Below are 17,998 nucleotides of genomic sequence, written 5' to 3' on the forward strand. Positions count from 1 at the left end.
CAAAATTTGCTTAAATTGATATGCTGTAGTGCATGTGACATTTTTAAGTTTATTCGTATCTCATTATTTCTGTTCATTACTGGTTAGCTAACGTAGCTAGCTAAGCTATAACTTCAGCAGAACGATTTACGTTAACAAGACACTCGCTGCGTCCCAAACTACACACATATATACTTAACCTTCTACACTTTTGAATGCATTTCTAATCACCATTGTTTACACTCTATTTAGTGCGCTAGTATGCGGTTTGGGATGATTATCTAGCCAGCATAGCCGCTTCCAAGAGAAGGAGAATTCTGCAGACTGGAGACCTAAAGGGGAGAGAACTGGGGGCGGGGGTCTGTCAATCATTATTTGCATCAACCAATTAAATAACTACTCTTGGCTATCAATCACATTTTGCATTGGCCCGTCACAGATTAGAACAAGCTCTCCGCCATTTTTTGAATTAGCCAATGTAGATATTGTTAGGTTAGTTTAACACCCTTTTTCTGTCACAGGTCATTTTACCCATTGGAACGTGAGGTGAAAGTGATTTCAGTTATGTGAAGTCAGTTATGTGAAATCATTTTGGTAAGTAAGATGTATGTAGCTAATGACTAATGCATCGGTAAGTCTCATAAACATAAACTAGCAAAAACAAATTTACTAAAAAATTAAAGTGTTTGTATAAATTCAGAAAAAAGACACATGGCAGTCACAACTGCATATGTGTACATATTTCTATATTGTGGTCTATTTACACAAAGTTAGGTTAGTTCCATCATTTATTGTGGAATAGGCACTCCCAAAATTTTAGTGTTGCACTGACATTGAACCATATGCTTGCACTGGGTAGGTGTATCCAACAGGTCAAAACAAGCTCAAAACAAAGTGCGCGCTGTACCTTGATTGGTGTGCTTACTTCACGCTTCTTTTGTTTTGACATGTTACGTTTTTATGCACACATAAGCCAAAAGGAACAACAGATTTTGCATAATGTAGTGGAGTAAAAAGTAAGACATTTGACTGAAATGTAGTGGAGTGAATGTAAATGTCGCCCAAAATGGAAATACTTCAGTACAAATACATGAAAAAACTACTTAAGGACAGTAATGAATTACATTTACTTAGTTACTTTTCACCACTGTTGAAAACATGAAGTTAACTCCAAAATGCATTTCATTTAGTAATACCTTTATGTCCAGTCTTTCCAGTTAGCGTTTGTCATTACCTCTACGTTATATACTTAAAAATATTTTAAAATACGCCGATCAATCATGACATTAAAACAGGTGAAGTGGATTACATTGATTGTCTCGTTACAACTGCACCTTTTAAGTGGTGGCAATATGTGAACAGTCAGTGTGATCCCACAGAAAAGCTACTGTAGCACAAATTGTTGTAAAAGTTCATGCTGGCTATGATAGAAAGGTGTCAGAACACAAGCCTTGATGGGTTAGAGCTGTTTTAGCAGTATGAGGGGTACCTACACAACATTAGGCAGGTGGTCTTAATGTTATGGGTGGTGTATTTTAATATACACAGTCATATCAGAATATTATGACCATTGTTTCTATACTCATTGTAGACCCATTTTATCAGCTCTACTTACCATATAGGAGCACTTTGTAGTTCTAGAATTACAGACTGTAGTTTCTCTGCATACTTTGTTACACAGACACAGGTCTTCAATGGTCAGGACCCCCACAGGACCCCCACAGGATTATTTGGATGGTGGATCATTCTTAGCACTGCAGTGACACTGACATGGTGGTGGTGTGTTAGTGTGTGTTGCACTGGTATGGGTGGATCAGACACAGCAGAGCTGCTGGAGTTTTTAAACACCTCAGTGTTGCTGACGGACTGAGAACCACCCAACAACGTCCTGTGGGCAGTGTCCTGTGACCACTGATGAAAGACTAGTGGACGACCAACACAAACTGTGCAGCAGCAGATGAGCTGTCGTCACTGACTTTACATTTACAAGGTGGACCAACAAGGTAAGAGTGTCTAATAGAGTGGACAGTGAGTGGACACAGTGTTTAAAAACTCCAGCAGTGCTGCTGTGCCTGATCCACTCGTACCAGCGCAACACACACTAACACACCACCACGTCGGTGTTACTGCAGTGCTGAAAATGATCCACCACCCAAATAATACCTGGTCTGTGAGGGTCCTGTGGGCTCCTGACCATTGGAGAATAGGGTGAAAGAGTATGCAGAGAAACGAATGGACTGCAGTCTGTAATTGTAGAACTACAAAGTGCTCCTGTATGGTACATGGAGCTAATAAAATGGATAGTGAGTGTAGAAACAAGGACATAATACTCTGATATGACTGTGTATATTAGTTGTTTGATATATGTTTTTTTTCTAGCTACACAGAAGCTTTAGAGATTGGGGTGAGTGACCAGCAATAATACAAAACAATGGTGTATACTCCTGCCCATTCTGTCAGCCCAGAGTATTTTCTACAAAATCTATGTTCCATGCAACTGCCCATCTTGAAGACCACCAAAAGCATGCAGTTTCATAGAGGTGAGTTCATGTTTTTTTGACTACATACTCAAATGCACTCATTACTGTGTCTGTTTGTTGTTAAAACCATAGTAATTTGAGGGCAAACAACTGCTAAAAGACAAACTTAAAGCTTTTAATTTATGTTTCACCATCATTTTTCTAGTTTTAATTTAATAGTGATTGTTTTGTTCCAGCCTGTCATTTGCAGCACCTTCGCCCAGCCAGCCACCTGCAGCACCTTCGCCCAGCCAGGTGTTTTCTCATCTCACTGAACCGTGTGCATCTTTTGCACCTAGTAAACTAGACCAGACATCAAAAGTTTCTCGGCCACAAGTTGTCGTAAAAAGTCCTGTGTGCAACATCTGTATTAATAGGAAAAATTTGAAAAGACACATTTAAAGGCGGCACAACCCTACTTATGCTGGTATAACATTGGAGCATCATTTACAAAGTCAGTGTGTTGATGCTAAACGGGGACTTTTTGTAGTTCGCAGAGACTTTAGGGGCTCTCACATTCCACTGAATGTTGTTAAAAAGGCCTATTATAGTAGGCTTGGTATAGTTATTGTTACTTATGATGCCAGGCACAATATATGGCACTGTCCATGTGCAAAGTCACATTATAAATAATCACATGTTACTGAAGGTAGGTTAGTGTATGTTTGTTGATACTATTTATAATAATGAATAAAGTAATTTAATTTATAGTTGCCAAATATAATGATTGTTTTTTATAATTGCACTATAGATGTGTCCACATTCTGCAAGCACTGTACCTCCTGTGGAATGACCTGCAGGTATCAGGAATGGACAGATGGCATACATAACTATGATGACCGTATACTACTTGGATTACATTTCTGTTTATATCTAAGAGCCTCTCTTACACAAATATTATTACACAAATAAACAAATATTTGTTTACACATACTTTACTATACATTTTATACTTACATTAGGGTTTTTATTTCTTCTTTCAGACTCACAATGCCTTAGGCACAGTTTTTGAAGCAATGGAGCAGTCCTTGGGGATTCCCCTCCCAAATCACAATAAACTTCTTCAGGCATATCTGCATTTTGAAGCCCTTACTACAAGTTTTCTTGTGTAAAATGTGGTCACCATCCCCCTGTAGTTATAATGAATCTCCATAAGAAAGGAGTGTTTAACATGCCTGGCAAGTACACTTAAGTTCTGACTATGATTATTAGTACTTCATATTTCTTTACTGTATTATGAAAACAACATTTAAAATGCATGAGTAAAGTTGGTGATATTTTAACAGTTAGCAACATCCAAAACTCCCCCTGTAGCTACTTGGGCAAAGTCGATGTGAAAGACTTTTGGAATTCTGTCTCTCTGGAGATGATTGCACATGGCTTTCTGTCTAGTAAGAACTGTTGCATAATTTTAGTTGGTGTTGTGTAGGACTTATTATAACCGTATTTTCTCTACAGGTACCACACAGAATCCATGTGCTACAAAACCTACATTCGAATTTTGGGCTCTCTGAATTAGTGAACATACATGGTATTCCAATCTAGTGCTGAACACAGAATGGGGAAAAATTCATCATCCAAGACAGCCAGCAGAGGGAGCAGATGTATCAATCACAGAAGACCAACTTTTGAACAAAGTCATGACATTAAAGTTAGTTCATGGTGATAATCCTTTTTTCTGTATGATTGGATGTATAGTACAACAGGTTATGTTTGGTCTCACTGCAGTGAATATTTGTTAATTATATTTATTTTTTTAGCTTGATTCCATTAAGAAGTTATGTAAGGAGAGTGGCTTGGACAGCTCAGGTTCAAAAATGGACCTGAAATTTAATCGAGACAAATGTATGACAAAATCTTTGAGAAAATTTGGGGTTCTTCAGGTAAGAGCTAATTTGTGATTGTATTTGTGGTTCTTATTTATATAGTATACATGAAAAATGATTTCTGTAATGAAGCAATGAATATTTAAAAGAAAAACTAAATTAAAATTCATTTTACAATAACGAGTTTTTTTATTTCTTTGTTTTCTTATTTTTGACACATGGCAACATTTGTCTTTCATATAGGTGGCTGGGCAGTGGTAATGTACCCCTGTGGAATTGTCTACTCTGTTTATTTAATTTACGATCAGAGAGTCCATAAGATTACATGGATATATTTCTATCATGGAAACACATGCCCAACGTTGTTATTTTTTGATTTTGCAAGAGGACTAGCAACACATGGGAATCTTCGAGAACCACAAAGGATTCCATTTAGTCCACATGAAGGGCGACTGCTGGAGCCAAATAGGACAACATAAAGCTTGCAAAAGACAAAAAACAGTCTTGAGATGGCTTCTTGAGAAAAAAAGACTGCCTGATGCTCATAGCCATCCGCTCACTGGATCTGCAGAACATTATTTCTTGTATGACACTTTGCATGAGTCAAACACAAAAGATGACAAGGACTTGCTTCACTGAATCAACTTTGTTCCAGAGCTTATGGGTCGAGTAAACAGCCAGGTCGCAGAACATTTTTTTGCAAAGATGGAGCAGAACAATTACTTTCTTAACACGATGAATCCAACAACTCAGATCTTTCTAATTCCATCAATTATTCACCATGCAAATGAAAAGGAAAATCAGCAAAAGCTTGACCAAATCCAGAAAGCAGTACAACAATGCATTTACTTTGACAGATATGAAAGAGCTTGCATTGGTACCTTGTTAATAGTGTGTAAAGTGGTTTTTTTCAGTGGATTCTTAACTAGTAAGTCATGGTAATGATATATTTCTCTAAGGGAACATGTGGCTGCTTCTTGTGCGGCAACTTGTGAGGCAACAAAACTGTTGCCTGAGAGCACAACTGATACGATGCTTGGTAATATTATAGTAGAAAAAATATTTGTAGTTGGTATCCTGTGTTATCATTTTGACATGATTGTCATTTTTTACTCAAAAAAAGTGCATTTCTTTTACTAAGGCCTCTCAAACCTCGAACATTAAGAGAAAAAAATTTAGTCCGGCTGACTGAAATAGACTCACCAAGACCATCGTGTGACATGACTAACACTGTAGTCTGTAAACCTGCAAGACTGCAGTGTGATTAATCACAGCAGCAATCAGCAGTCAGTTGTCCTACAGTTTCATCCTCTAAAGTTCGTCAGTGACCACTCTGATACCTTCAGCGTAAACGAAGGCACTTCTCTAAGATTCCTTTACGCCAACCTCTCTTGCTCTGAGCACCAAAGGACACACTTTGGCCTGAACTGCGCTTTCTTCTGGTGATAGGTCTTCTTTAATGTGTAGATATGCTTCTTCAAGGTATTTAGAACCTTTTGGATCTCTTCATATTACGTCTCAATAGAGGCACATGCTGAACTGGACAATTATAGCTCTCGTCATGTTGTCTTCTTTATTCCTCCCAATTCTGTGAGCAGTGAGTCCACAACCTCTGGCAATTTCTCAGCAATCCTCAGTGAGACGTTGGACAGGATCTTGATCGCCAGACTGCGAGTGTCCTCCTGTTGGTTGCTCTCCTTAACGCCATGTAGCCTGAGCCCCCATCTGTGTTTGTAACTATTAGCCTCCACAACTTGAAGTTTCACTTCTTTGTTTTCTTTGGTCAGCACAAGGGTGGTCCTTTTCTCTGTATTTCTGGAACTACCTTGAAGAAGCTTTTCTATTGTCTCATTCAAAAAAGAGAGACTGTATTCAGTGTTTTAGCTGTTACTTAGATTAATGAAACGTTCTCGAATATGACTTTACATTTAGCAGAGAGAGACTGGATGCACAAAGAGACGAACTCAAGGGGTAGCTATGTTTATAATGTCTTATGAATGCATTATAACATGTTATGAATGTGTTGATAGATGCTTACAAAGGTGACATTCATAGAAAGTGTTACCAAAATTCTTAAACATTTTAACATTCCTTATTGCATATTTTATTTTATGCAAACTAATATATACCTAAATGTCATTTTCTATCTTGGAGGAAGTTGTTAACTTTCCTGCAAGTTAAACTTTCAAATCACTGAATGCAGAGTCAGCCTAAACTACGAGTATTAAACTTAGAGAATAAAAAAAAATCTTACAGCATGGAGAACAATTTTCTTCCTAAGCCACCACCTGTTTTCTGAGGTAACACCAGGCAAGTCCCAGGGCAGGCTCACAGAGAGGACCACGGATTTCTAGTCCTCAGAAAGTTCCTGGGTTCCTTCCAACTGATTAAAGACATCAGAGAGTTCAATGAAAACTGAGAGTTTGCAAATACGTTCAAATGCAAACAATTTTACAAGCTCAAAACACAAGATATTACAAATCATTTTTTGAAGAAAGTAAACATATTTAAAATGGCTTTGGTAAATACAATAAAATTAAAAATATTTTTCCCCAAACCAGGTGGATGACATCCCCAACATCCTGGTATACGCAGTCAGATACGTTAACTGTTGCTGTCTCTTGCTCCCCTCCAAAGGGTACATGCACTATGGCAGGGCTTAACCCAGCAAGATGTCGGCCATCATTTGAAAAACAGTGCCCAATTATACATCCAGCAATGACAAAAAAATCACTTTCCAAAAGTGCCCGAGATGTGGAAGGAACAAGAGCAACGAGCAAAGTCTTCACTCCTGAGAAAAAAACACAATTAATTTTGATTGACAGGTGCTAATTTTAAAGGGACAAAAACGTGTTTTAAAAGGCAGCAAAGCTACCAAAATCAGTAGATATATCTGTCTCTTCCTCAAGAAGGAAGCCATTCTGAAGATTTCCCATTACTGTGGACAGAGCATACCTGTTGACTCCCTCACCGAGTCGGGCAGTGCAGGGATACAAAAAGTGTCATATTTGAGAATACAGAGAATTTAATGTACCTAGTATGTATCTAATCAATTGCCTCCTCAGAGTAAGCATTACATTCTAAAGGCCAGCAGACAAGGCATGTCATCAAGTTCCTCTGGAGATGATAAAAATTTTGCTTTGATGCTACGTCTCCAATATTGCTTTGTATTGGTATTTGTGAATGTTTGACAATAACTCTGTAATTGTGGTCTGTGAGATTTAACAAACATTAACTTTTTAATGTCTAATATTAATATCTCCTCATTCTTCTTATAAATGTAGCTTGTCATAATGAACGATTGAAAGTCTAAAGAAAAGAGAAGCAAGTCAGCAACTGGAGAATAACTATAGGCCCAGTGTGACAAAATAAATCAGGCAATGCAATGTTATAAAGAAGAAACTGGCTAAATGATGATTTACCAAAGATGATGTAGCAATAAATGATTTACCAAAAATCATTGTTCGTTCCGGCAAGGCCATATGTCAATCACCCATCATATGCACATTCTTAGGTACTACTTAATAGGTGCATTATGTGTAATTCTCAGTATGTTTTATGGCTGTATGAAATATATTTAAGAAATAATTGGGATTATTACCAGTCAATTTGCACTGCAGTGGAATAGACCACTGCACCTTTGGCCTTTTATAAAAAGTAATGATAGCCCTGTTCCTTTCCTCCAAGGAATCCCTCAAGCTCAGGGTGACGTTCAGGTTGTCTTTGTCTTATATAGCCTCAAGTGTTGACTGGGTGAACAGCTGAGCTGCCTTTGCTGGATCTGGTTGTATAATCCAAGCTTAACAGAAAAACAGAGTCAGATTAAATATACGCATAAAAAATGCAAAAATGCAAAATGCAAAAATATATATTAAAAAAATCTGAATTGCTTGAGATGTTCAAAAAAATATAACTGGATGCTGTGCCAGATGAGTTTGCTGTGCAGACAGACATAAAATATCATCAGCCAGTAGAATTAAAAATCTACATCTGTGCATCAGCGTGTGAGGGGTCTGACTCCCTGGTACATTTATCCTAATGGGCAACTAAAATTTAAAGTGCCACAGAAATTCAGAAAAATATTCAGAAAATATTCAGAAACCTTAAATTCTGCAAACTCTTGACTTGTCCCTTAATCTGTAAAACCCTCAGCTGAACCTGTCTCCAGACTCTCCTCCATTACCAAATCAACAGGGTGCTGAGAGGTGGAGGCAGAGGCCAAAATGGTTCTAGGGACAGTTGCACCCTCATTCTCTCTTTCATTCTCTTTTTCCCCTCACCCTGTGATTCACTTGAGAAAAGGCAACTTAGATGATAAGTATTCTCCATACATTTAACAATATATTTACAATTATATCTAAACAAAGAATGAAATACCACACTTTGTGTCCATATATCTCTATAGTCCAAAATTTATATTATTCTTGGACCAAAACTGAACAATATATGACACACCCCATGTCAGTGCTTCTCAACCTCTCTTTGAGAATGGAAAATCATTTTAAAGCCTTCTGCATCCTGTTTCAAGCCTGCTTTTGGATTGGACTGTTAACTACACACAATACAGTCCACATAGTACTGAAATTTTCTAAAATAATAAAAAAGGTAGACTGTGTTTTTTCCATATGACAGATAATAATCAGATAAATTCAGCTGCATTTACTTCAGAAAGAAAGAAACAGAACTGTTAAAACAAAAAAATTGGTTAATGACAAATAATTTAGCTAAAAATGATCAGTTTCCAATACTGCACAACTTTCCTCACCTTTACCTGATGGACTGGTAAATTAAACAACATGAACAGACAAATCTAGTCTCTAGTGCTCTAGACTCAAATTCCTTTGCAGGGGATGAATGTAAAGAGTTGCATAATTTATCATAGTGCTAGGATCCTTCAGATATCTCACAGTGTATCCTTCATTGGGGCAAGGCACAACTACAAGATGACGGCTCCTTGTGGTTCCTGAAATTCTCATCAGCTCAAACCCACCTGCATCTCTCAATTTTGGAAATGAAATAAAAAGGAGCTCCACAAACTCTCATCAGTTGCCCTGGTTGCCTGTGTAATGACAAACAATATATAACTTCAATTTCACTTCTGTTGCTGTGAGTTTTAGAACCATTCACTTTTATAACTTTTACTTTAAGATATTTGTGTGCAATGTTTCTTTCCTAAAAATGTGATCCAGGAAAAAATACTTGCTTCACAATTATGACAAATAAGGCAACTGAAATTAATATTCTGAAAATATATAGATTAATTGTTAAATTAATTAATGACGTGAAAATGTTGATCAAGATTTAAATATATTACTTCCAGTACACTCCTGACTTTCCACCGTTTCTGATCTTGGTATGTTACACTTGTAATAAATTATATAAAATTCCTTGATTATGTTAAAAGAGAGGTTAATATTTAATTTCATTATATCATCATTAAACCTGAAAAATCCATATGAAAAATATGCGTATAAGTCCCTGCTAGAAAAAAAAAAACAACATAGACAAGCATGGCTGATCACTAGCAAAACCAGCATAGGTTTGTTTAGGATGCTGGAATGCTGATCAACCAGCCATACTGAGTGACCAGCTAAACCAGCACCAAACCAGCATAAACCAGCAAAGAATTAATGCAAATCTGTGCTGTTTTTTTCAGCAGGGTTAAGTAGGCTTATTAGGGGCTTTCCCACACATGAATGTGTTATCTGGATCTAATAGTTTCCATTTATCATTTGTGTCTAACAGTATCTGATGTCTATCAGTCTCTTACTATAACTGTTTTTTTTTTTTAATATGACATCTGGTTTCTTTGGTGACTCTTGTTGGTACTATTGTTGTATCTTTCCGTCCAAGACAGCAAAATGTATGAGTGTATGTGGAGAGTGTGTTCGTGTGGACATGCATACATTGCCACCTGGGTCTGACAGTGTTATTCATGTATGGAGCAAACAGTCTTGAAACTTCAGCTAGAAGAAGAAAATATCCTGAACCAGATGCTAAAAGGTATTTTTAAATGATCTAGTCAATACTTCAAGTTTTGGCAATATTAAAAACATAAAAATAAATATAGTGCACTTGTCTTTTTACAATTATTTTTGTAAATAATCTGGGCAGAGTTTTCATAATCACTTTTTTTATTAGTTATTTGAAACCTGTATTTGCACAGAAGTAACCTATTAGTCACTGTATCAAGTAAAATCACTGTATACATGTATCAGCTGAAAACATCAAATCAAAACACTGAAAGAGTAGAATACATTGCAAAAAAGAAAAGTGATAACAGATGTTCACAGATTCAATACAGTCATCTGTGAACTCTAATTTTGGCAAATCTTCTTTTTAGTAAACTTTACAGTGCAAAACGTTTATTATTTGAGGCTAAAATTATACTATTAATTATATGGCTTATAATAAATTCCTCTGTATTCATAAGCTTACCGTCCACAGGATGTAGGCCTACAAACCCCCGCAAAGTAGTGCCAGAAGAAGTGCCAGATGCAACATCCGAAATAGTCCCAGAAGTGCCAGACAGAGTACCTGATACAGTGCCAGAAGAATATGTTGCTGACATGACAATTATTTAGCAAGCTTACTAGGTTTATTTTAACTCAGGATAGAAAAAGTACTAAAGACAATGTAATTAATTTTTCCTTAAAACATATATTTGTGCTCTCCACCTACGCTCTTGTACATGGACACGTATAGTGCCTAGCACTTTTAGTTGACACTAGCATCAAGCGAACAAGCGTGAACATGCAGCTGGAACAGGAACACAATGCATTCGTTTAGCTACCTTTTCAACTGAAAGCGTTACAGCATGTAGCCAAGATTGATTCATCACCAAATAGCAAAGAGCAGTATTACCTGAATGGCCTTCACCACAAGACATTCCTGCTAAAGTATCCAGCTAAGACCAGCTTTGCTAGTAGCTGTTTTCAGATGGTCAAAGAGACTGGAAAGCCACAAACATTTTCATGGTCAGCATGGCAAGCTTGATGAACTTGGTGATGATAACATACCCTATTCTGGGGTGCGTTTCTTTAAAAGTGTTGTCGAACAGCTACTATAGCTAAATGACAGATTATCATTTTGAAAACTCTCTCCACGGTTACCACAGTGGATGCTTAACGACACTTTCGGGAAATGCAGTAGCTACTGGTCAAAAAGCTAAGCTGGAGGTTAATCAGCTAATGTTACACCAGCTTGAGCTGGCCGTGCCAAGCAGTTTTTTCAGTTTATACAATCTCACTCTCTAAACAATCTATGCATCTTAACGGTTATTTTTTTTAATAGCAGTAAACATTACTACAGCAATGGAAATAAAGGCAATTGACAAATATATGGGCTAGCTTAACACTAATTCACGTTAACTTTGTACTTCGTGCTTAAGACATTGGTCCGAAGGTATAACTACGAAGACATCAAAATATATTCAGAGCCCAAAATAACCCTTAATTTATATAAATACATACATTGCACCATTTTATCCTGGTGAGTAGCTTTCTCTCTGAGCAGATCAGAGAATGACCTTCGCTGTGACATTTTGTCTTTATCACTCTTCTACTTGAATCAACTCTTCTCCTCCTGGAGAAACCTAAGCCTGAATGTGAAAATCACACCCCCTCATTATCATATGATCAAAGAAATACAGAAATAAATAAATGAATTGATGAAAAAATAATTTATGAATCAATAAATAAAGTGAACAATTGCTAAAATATGGTACAGAAAAATGTTAAAAATGAACATAAACATTAATAAAAAATTAATAAATAATATAGAAATAAATACATTGAGAAAAATATAACTGCAGAAAAGGGAAATGTGTGTATAATTACAATCAGAATAAGCAAATTATACATAATTCAGTTATTTTTATTTATTTATTATTTCCTGAGTCATTTGTTTCTTTAATTTTATTTATTTATCAGAACTGGTCCTCCATACAGTCAGCCCTCCTCTACACAGTCATCTATGGTCAGTTTCTGAGCACAGGATCGCTGTTAACCAGATATTATTTGAGTGGAGAACTATTCCCAGCACAGCAATGACACTAACACGGTAGTGTGTGTGGTGCTGTTTTTATACAGGTCAGTGTCACTGCTAAGTTAGTCAGAGATTGTAATGTATCCACTGATGCATCATTTATTTTAGGCATCCTCTAGCTCTTCATCAATGGTCAGTTTCTGACCACAGAGCTCTTAGCCAGATATCTTTCGGCGTCGGACAACTCTTAAGCTAGCAGTGACACTGATGTGTGTAAAAGCCCCAGCAACACTGCAGTGTGTGACAAACCTTTGTCAGCTCAACACAGACAGCCATGAACAAGAACAATCTGCCAGCCAATTTGTATCTGATCAGCAGCACTGAGACCTTACTGACCTTTTCAGATTTAAGAGATTGATAAAAGTTTTAGAATTTTGATAAACACCTGTACTGGAGATATGATTGTCATGATCACATCAACTTAACCAGATCTTTTAGCTGACTGTGGACGCTAGAGAGTACTGATATGCAACAAGCTCCTCAGCACGGTTCATCTGTAGGGACCGCCTCAGGAACAGCGAATGAACAGGATGAACAGCATTCGAATTAAAGGCACACACTGTATTGTCCTAAAGAAACAGTTGAGACACATTATTAAATTCCTGCCTAAAGAGTTAAACAAAGAAAGAAATATTATAGAACTTTTGTTACTGCAATATATCATGGTGCTGTTAAAGGTTATGTACTGTTGATAGTGACTAACACAAAACTTGGTAAAAAAAAATCACCTGCATGACAGAAATTATCACATTATAATTGTATACAAATTGTCAATGTTAAACCACTTTTAAAATTATGAGAGTTAAAAGGTTATAAATACGTTACATGTTTTATGTAGCGTTACTGAGCTAAGTTTTCATGATTTTCATGAAGAACGTTGAATTAGAGAATGTTGAATTAGAAGAAAGAAGAAGAAAAGGTTTGACTTGTAAGAACAACTGACAGGATTGAACTACAGGTTTGAGAAAGCTTAAAAGTTCAGTAATACGGCAAAGACTGAGGACTCAACTATCAAACTAAACGTTCCACTGGACTTTCTGACTTATAGACACTATTACAAATGCTGACAATGCAAGACAGAGACATGCATACAGACCTATATACTGTGACTTTCATACAGTTTTATTTCAAAGTATTCAGAACAGGGCAATTGCCAAAAGGTCATATGTGGACCTTAAAGCAACCTAAATCAGACAGTAACAGAAACATAACTACAAACATAACTGAGCAGAACAGAGCTAGATGAAATCCACTGTGTATGACGTTTGTGAGTGAGAGAGTTTAAAAGAGACTGAGAATGTAGAACAGACAGAATAAAAGAGTAAGCTTTCAAAATTGTCCTTAGGTTTTGTGAAAGCAATTATTTTGTGACCCACTGACAACAAAGCTGCAAAATAGCAGTAGCTACTTCTCTTCACTTGTGTTTTACACCAGCATAGTACAATTAAGCAATTTGTACACCTCTAAGCACATAAATAAAACCAAGATGAATATGTGGTGCTTTTATTTTGACAGCGTGAAATATATCATTATCTACACATGGATTTCTGTTAAGACACCTGGTAAAAAGCTATATAAAGAAAAATGATTAAAAATTGGCTTAAATTGAAATGATGAAGCAATTCCCTATTATAGACCACATAACTGTATTCACGGGAGTTAAGTTACTCTGTATGTTTATCTGAAACCAGTTTCATTGTCAGCCCCAAATGTACACAGTATTTGAGAGTAAAAATAAAAAAGTTATTTTTATAAAAAAATGGAAAACAAGTAGCTAAACTGTTAAATTACGACTAGAGTAGTCCAAAAGGTGGTTAACATTAATGCTAGCCAGCTAGCTAACTTGGAATCACCTATGTTAGTGAATTGCCTAGACAGATAATCAGTTGCTGCATCCCAAACCGCACACTGGCACACTGAATAGCGTGCAAACAACAGTTCAGTACCATTAGAAATACACCCCTCCATAGTGTGGAAGGTTAAGCATAGAAGTGTGCAGATTGGGACATAGCGAGTCTGTTAAATCGGTCTGCTGAAGTTATAGCTTAGCTAGAATAGGTTAGCTAACCAGTACTGAACGGAAATAACGAGATATGAATGAACTAAAAAATATCATATCCACTATCCACTACAGTGCGTCAATTTAAGCAAATTTACCAAATGATTACAGCTAAACATTGTGTTCATCTAAAAGCATCGAACGTTATCTTAACTGGGGAGCAGAGTGGCATTGAGACCGTTGATAGAAACATTAGGCTATGTAGAAACTGGACCCAGTAACACCCGGGGCTGGGACGCCTTACTGCCTTTAACACAGAGGAGAGATTCTACTGTAATAAAAATATGTCGTGAAAAACGCAAAACAAGCTACATAAAAAAGGGTCACAATTAGCTAAAGTACTTCTAAAATGTGTACTGGCTCTGTAGGTTCCTGTCTGAGCCAAACACAGTGCACTGTGGAATTTGTAGTCCTTCACCAACCAGTGTAATCCTAACGAGGCGTTACCTTACACAGCCTTGTACCTTTGACTTCTTTTACATTTTCCTTACATGTTAAAATGTGTATCTGATAAGTTTTTACATTTATCTTACACCATTCTGATATTGTTTTCCCATTCTTGTTTAATATAGGATTTCAGCTGCTGAACAGTTCGGGCGTCTCCTTTGTCATATTTTTCATTTCATAATGTGCCAAATGTCTTCAGTGGGTGATGGTCTGGACTGCAGGCAGGCCGGTTCAGCATCTGGACTCTTTTACTAAGTCATGCTGTTGTAATATGTGCAGAGTGTAGAATAAACAGGGCCTTCCCTGAATATTTAATAGTCAAGATTTCTTGATCTCCTTTTATTTTATTGGCTTTTTAATGATTTTTTCTGATTAGCTGCTCTTTATTGTGCCTCTTCAAAAAGTAGTCTGGGCTGCAACATTCCTTACAACTTAAGTATAGCTAAACTGCTGTAGGCTGAATTGGTGGATATATAAAAATGTGTGTTGCTTTTCATGAAACTACAGAAATAATGAATTAAAATCGGGCTGAAGAGACTGTGGAGTGAACAGTATGTTAAGAAAATTTAACAATTCAGTTTTTCATGACGTCCCTTTTCAGCATGTGACGTACAGTGAATTCTACGATTCAAACATCGCTGCATGTGTTTTGGAGTAAATGTGCGTTGTGAAGGAGAAAGAATGTTCTGTGGAACTTTAACAGAGCCGAGACTCTAAAATCACTCAGTCGTTTACCGACACCACACAGAGCGAGCTGCTTTCTCTTGTGCTGCGACTTCCAAGCGAACTACCGGATCAATCCTGCTTCACAGATGGAGTTTCCTCTCTCTTTCTTCGGCTTCCGGCTGCGACCAGAGGCGCTTGTGCCGCCGGCATTTCAGCCGCAGCTGTAACGTCCTCTTTCCTCTTTTACAGGTGGCGAGTCCCAGACCAGCAGCAGAGAGTCGATGCTGCGACCCAGACGGACGCTGGCGACCACAGACTCTTCCACACAGTCTGTGTGACCGACGGTCAGTTCAGTTAGCGAATATTTAGCGAATGTTTTAGCGTTAAGAGTTCAGCTGCTTAACTTAATAGCTCAGATTAGCAGCGCCAGTGTAGCAGAGCGTGTTAGCTGACTTTTCTAAGTTATAAAAGTGCATTTTTTAAAATTTGGTTCTGACTTTCCTTAATTTTTCCTTAACCTTACAAACGCATCCAAATTTGGTTAATTTATCTGCAATAAAGTCACTCTTTCACATTTTCCATTAACTAAGAACCTCTAGGAGAAAGTTAGTGTCTAAGTTGATTAACTGTTCGGTAAATAGATGTTTAAAAGTCTCTTATTCAGGAAGTTTTTGAAGTCTTATTCAGGAACTTTACTTTTAACAGCACTTAATATTCATTTGGGGTCTGAAGATTGAAGTATCAGAGCATGTAATTCAAACAATAAGCAATACAAGATTTGATATAATTTTTTACATTTTGTGTGGGTGGTGTGACGTCCAGCGTAGCCTCATCCAGGGGCCCTGAAATAATAGGTTTAGTAAAGAACACAAGACTCGGAACATGGGGGGGCAAATTTAATTTATAAGTCACATTGTTAAGTTTTTTAAGTATTTTTAAAGGACCAATGTATTTAGGGAGCAACTTTCTACTTCTCTCAGAAGCTCTGAAATCCCTGGTAGACAGCCACACTCTATCTCCAGGCTGATAGATGGGGGTTTCACCTCTAGGGCGGTTGGCTTTCTCCTTATTCCTTCATAGCACTTCCTCAATTTGCTGGTGGGTTTCCCCCCAAAAGCTTTTGCTCCTCTGCATCCAGGCATCAACAGCTGGGGCATTAGTAATGGTGCCTGTCCATGGCGCCAGTGGAGGCTGGTAACCCAGGAAACACTGAAAAGGGGAAAGTCCTGTAACAGAACTAATCAATGAGTTCTGCGCAACTTTCAACCCGAAACGAGCTTAGACCAGTCTGAGGGGTTGTTTAAAATGAGTCTGAGGAATTTCCCCAGTTCCTGATTCATTCACTCACATTGTCTGTCAGATTGTGGATGATACCCAGACATCAGACTAATTGACACTCTGACATGCTCGAAGAATGCAGACCAGACTTGTGAAGTGAACTGGGGACCTCTATCCGATAAAATATTTTCTAGAATGCCAAAAAAAATGGAAAACCTGTTTAAATAGAGCCTTGGCCATTTGGAAAGCAGTGGGGATAGTTGCGAATGGGATAAATCAAACACTCCTTGAAAATCGGTCTATGACAGTGAGGATAGTGGTGTAGCCCTGAGATTCAGGTAAGTCAGTCACATAATCTACAGCAATGTGGGACCACGGTCAAGCTGGGACTGGTAATGGCAATTTGCCTGCGGGCAAAGTCTTAGGTGTCTTGCATTGAGAACAAACGGTACATGAAGCAACAAACGAATGAACACCACAGTTCATGGTCTCCCACCAGTACCTAGAGGATAATAATTGCTGCGTACGGGTCTCTCCCAGATGATCAGATGTAAGAGAAGAGTGGGCCCAGGTAATTAATCTATCATGGAATTGTGGTGGTACATAAAGTTTACTAGGCGGGCAATGATTAGGGACTTGGGAGTTTACTAAGGCTTTTTCAATCTCTTCATCTGTCTCCCATCGAATGGCCAATACAAACACTGTGGGAGGCAATTGTTTAGGGTCAGAAGGTGCAGAATCAGAAGATTCAGACTGGTGCATGCAGGGCAAAGCATCTGCTTTGGTGTTTTTGGAGCCAGGATGGTATGTAATGTTGAAATTGAACCTTGCAAAGAGTAGGGACCAACAAGCTTATTCTTATTTTTTTTTGGTCAGTGAGTACGTGGAATGGATGCTTAGCTCCCTCTAACCAATGACGCCATTCCTCCAACGCAAGTTTAACTGCCAACAGTTCGCAATCGCCTATACCGTAGTTTCTTTCAGTGGTTGTCAACTTGTGAGAGTAGAAAGCAATTGGATGGAATTTTAAACGGTTCCCAAAACGTTGTGATAGTACAGCTCCAACACCTATTTTTGAGGCATCCACCTCCACGACAAAAGGCTCTGAGGGGTCAGGATGTTTGAGGATAGGGGCAGTAGAAAACGATTCTTTGAGTGTTTGAAAAGCCTTCTCAGCT

At 37.7% G+C, this 17,998-nt stretch overlaps 2 long non-coding RNA genes across 2 annotated transcripts; both read left to right on the plus strand.

Moving 5' to 3' along the window:
* The first annotated feature begins 323 nt into the window (after nt 1–323).
* Nucleotides 324–2,721, plus strand: LOC118805857. The gene is made up of 3 exons (XR_005007064.1): nt 324–573; nt 2,359–2,519; nt 2,696–2,721. It is a non-coding gene; the product is annotated as an uncharacterized LOC118805857 (long non-coding RNA).
* Nucleotides 2,722–3,278: 557 nt separating this feature from the next.
* LOC118805856 lies at nt 3,279–4,931 on the plus strand. The gene is made up of 3 exons (XR_005007063.1): nt 3,279–4,149; nt 4,259–4,381; nt 4,568–4,931. It is a non-coding gene; the product is annotated as an uncharacterized LOC118805856 (long non-coding RNA).
* The last annotated feature ends 13,067 nt before the right edge of the window (nt 4,932–17,998 follow it).

Source organism: Colossoma macropomum, unplaced genomic scaffold, assembly GCF_904425465.1.
Source record: "Colossoma macropomum unplaced genomic scaffold, Colossoma_macropomum, whole genome shotgun sequence".
In the NCBI taxonomy this organism is placed as follows: Eukaryota; Metazoa; Chordata; class Actinopteri; order Characiformes; family Serrasalmidae; genus Colossoma; species Colossoma macropomum.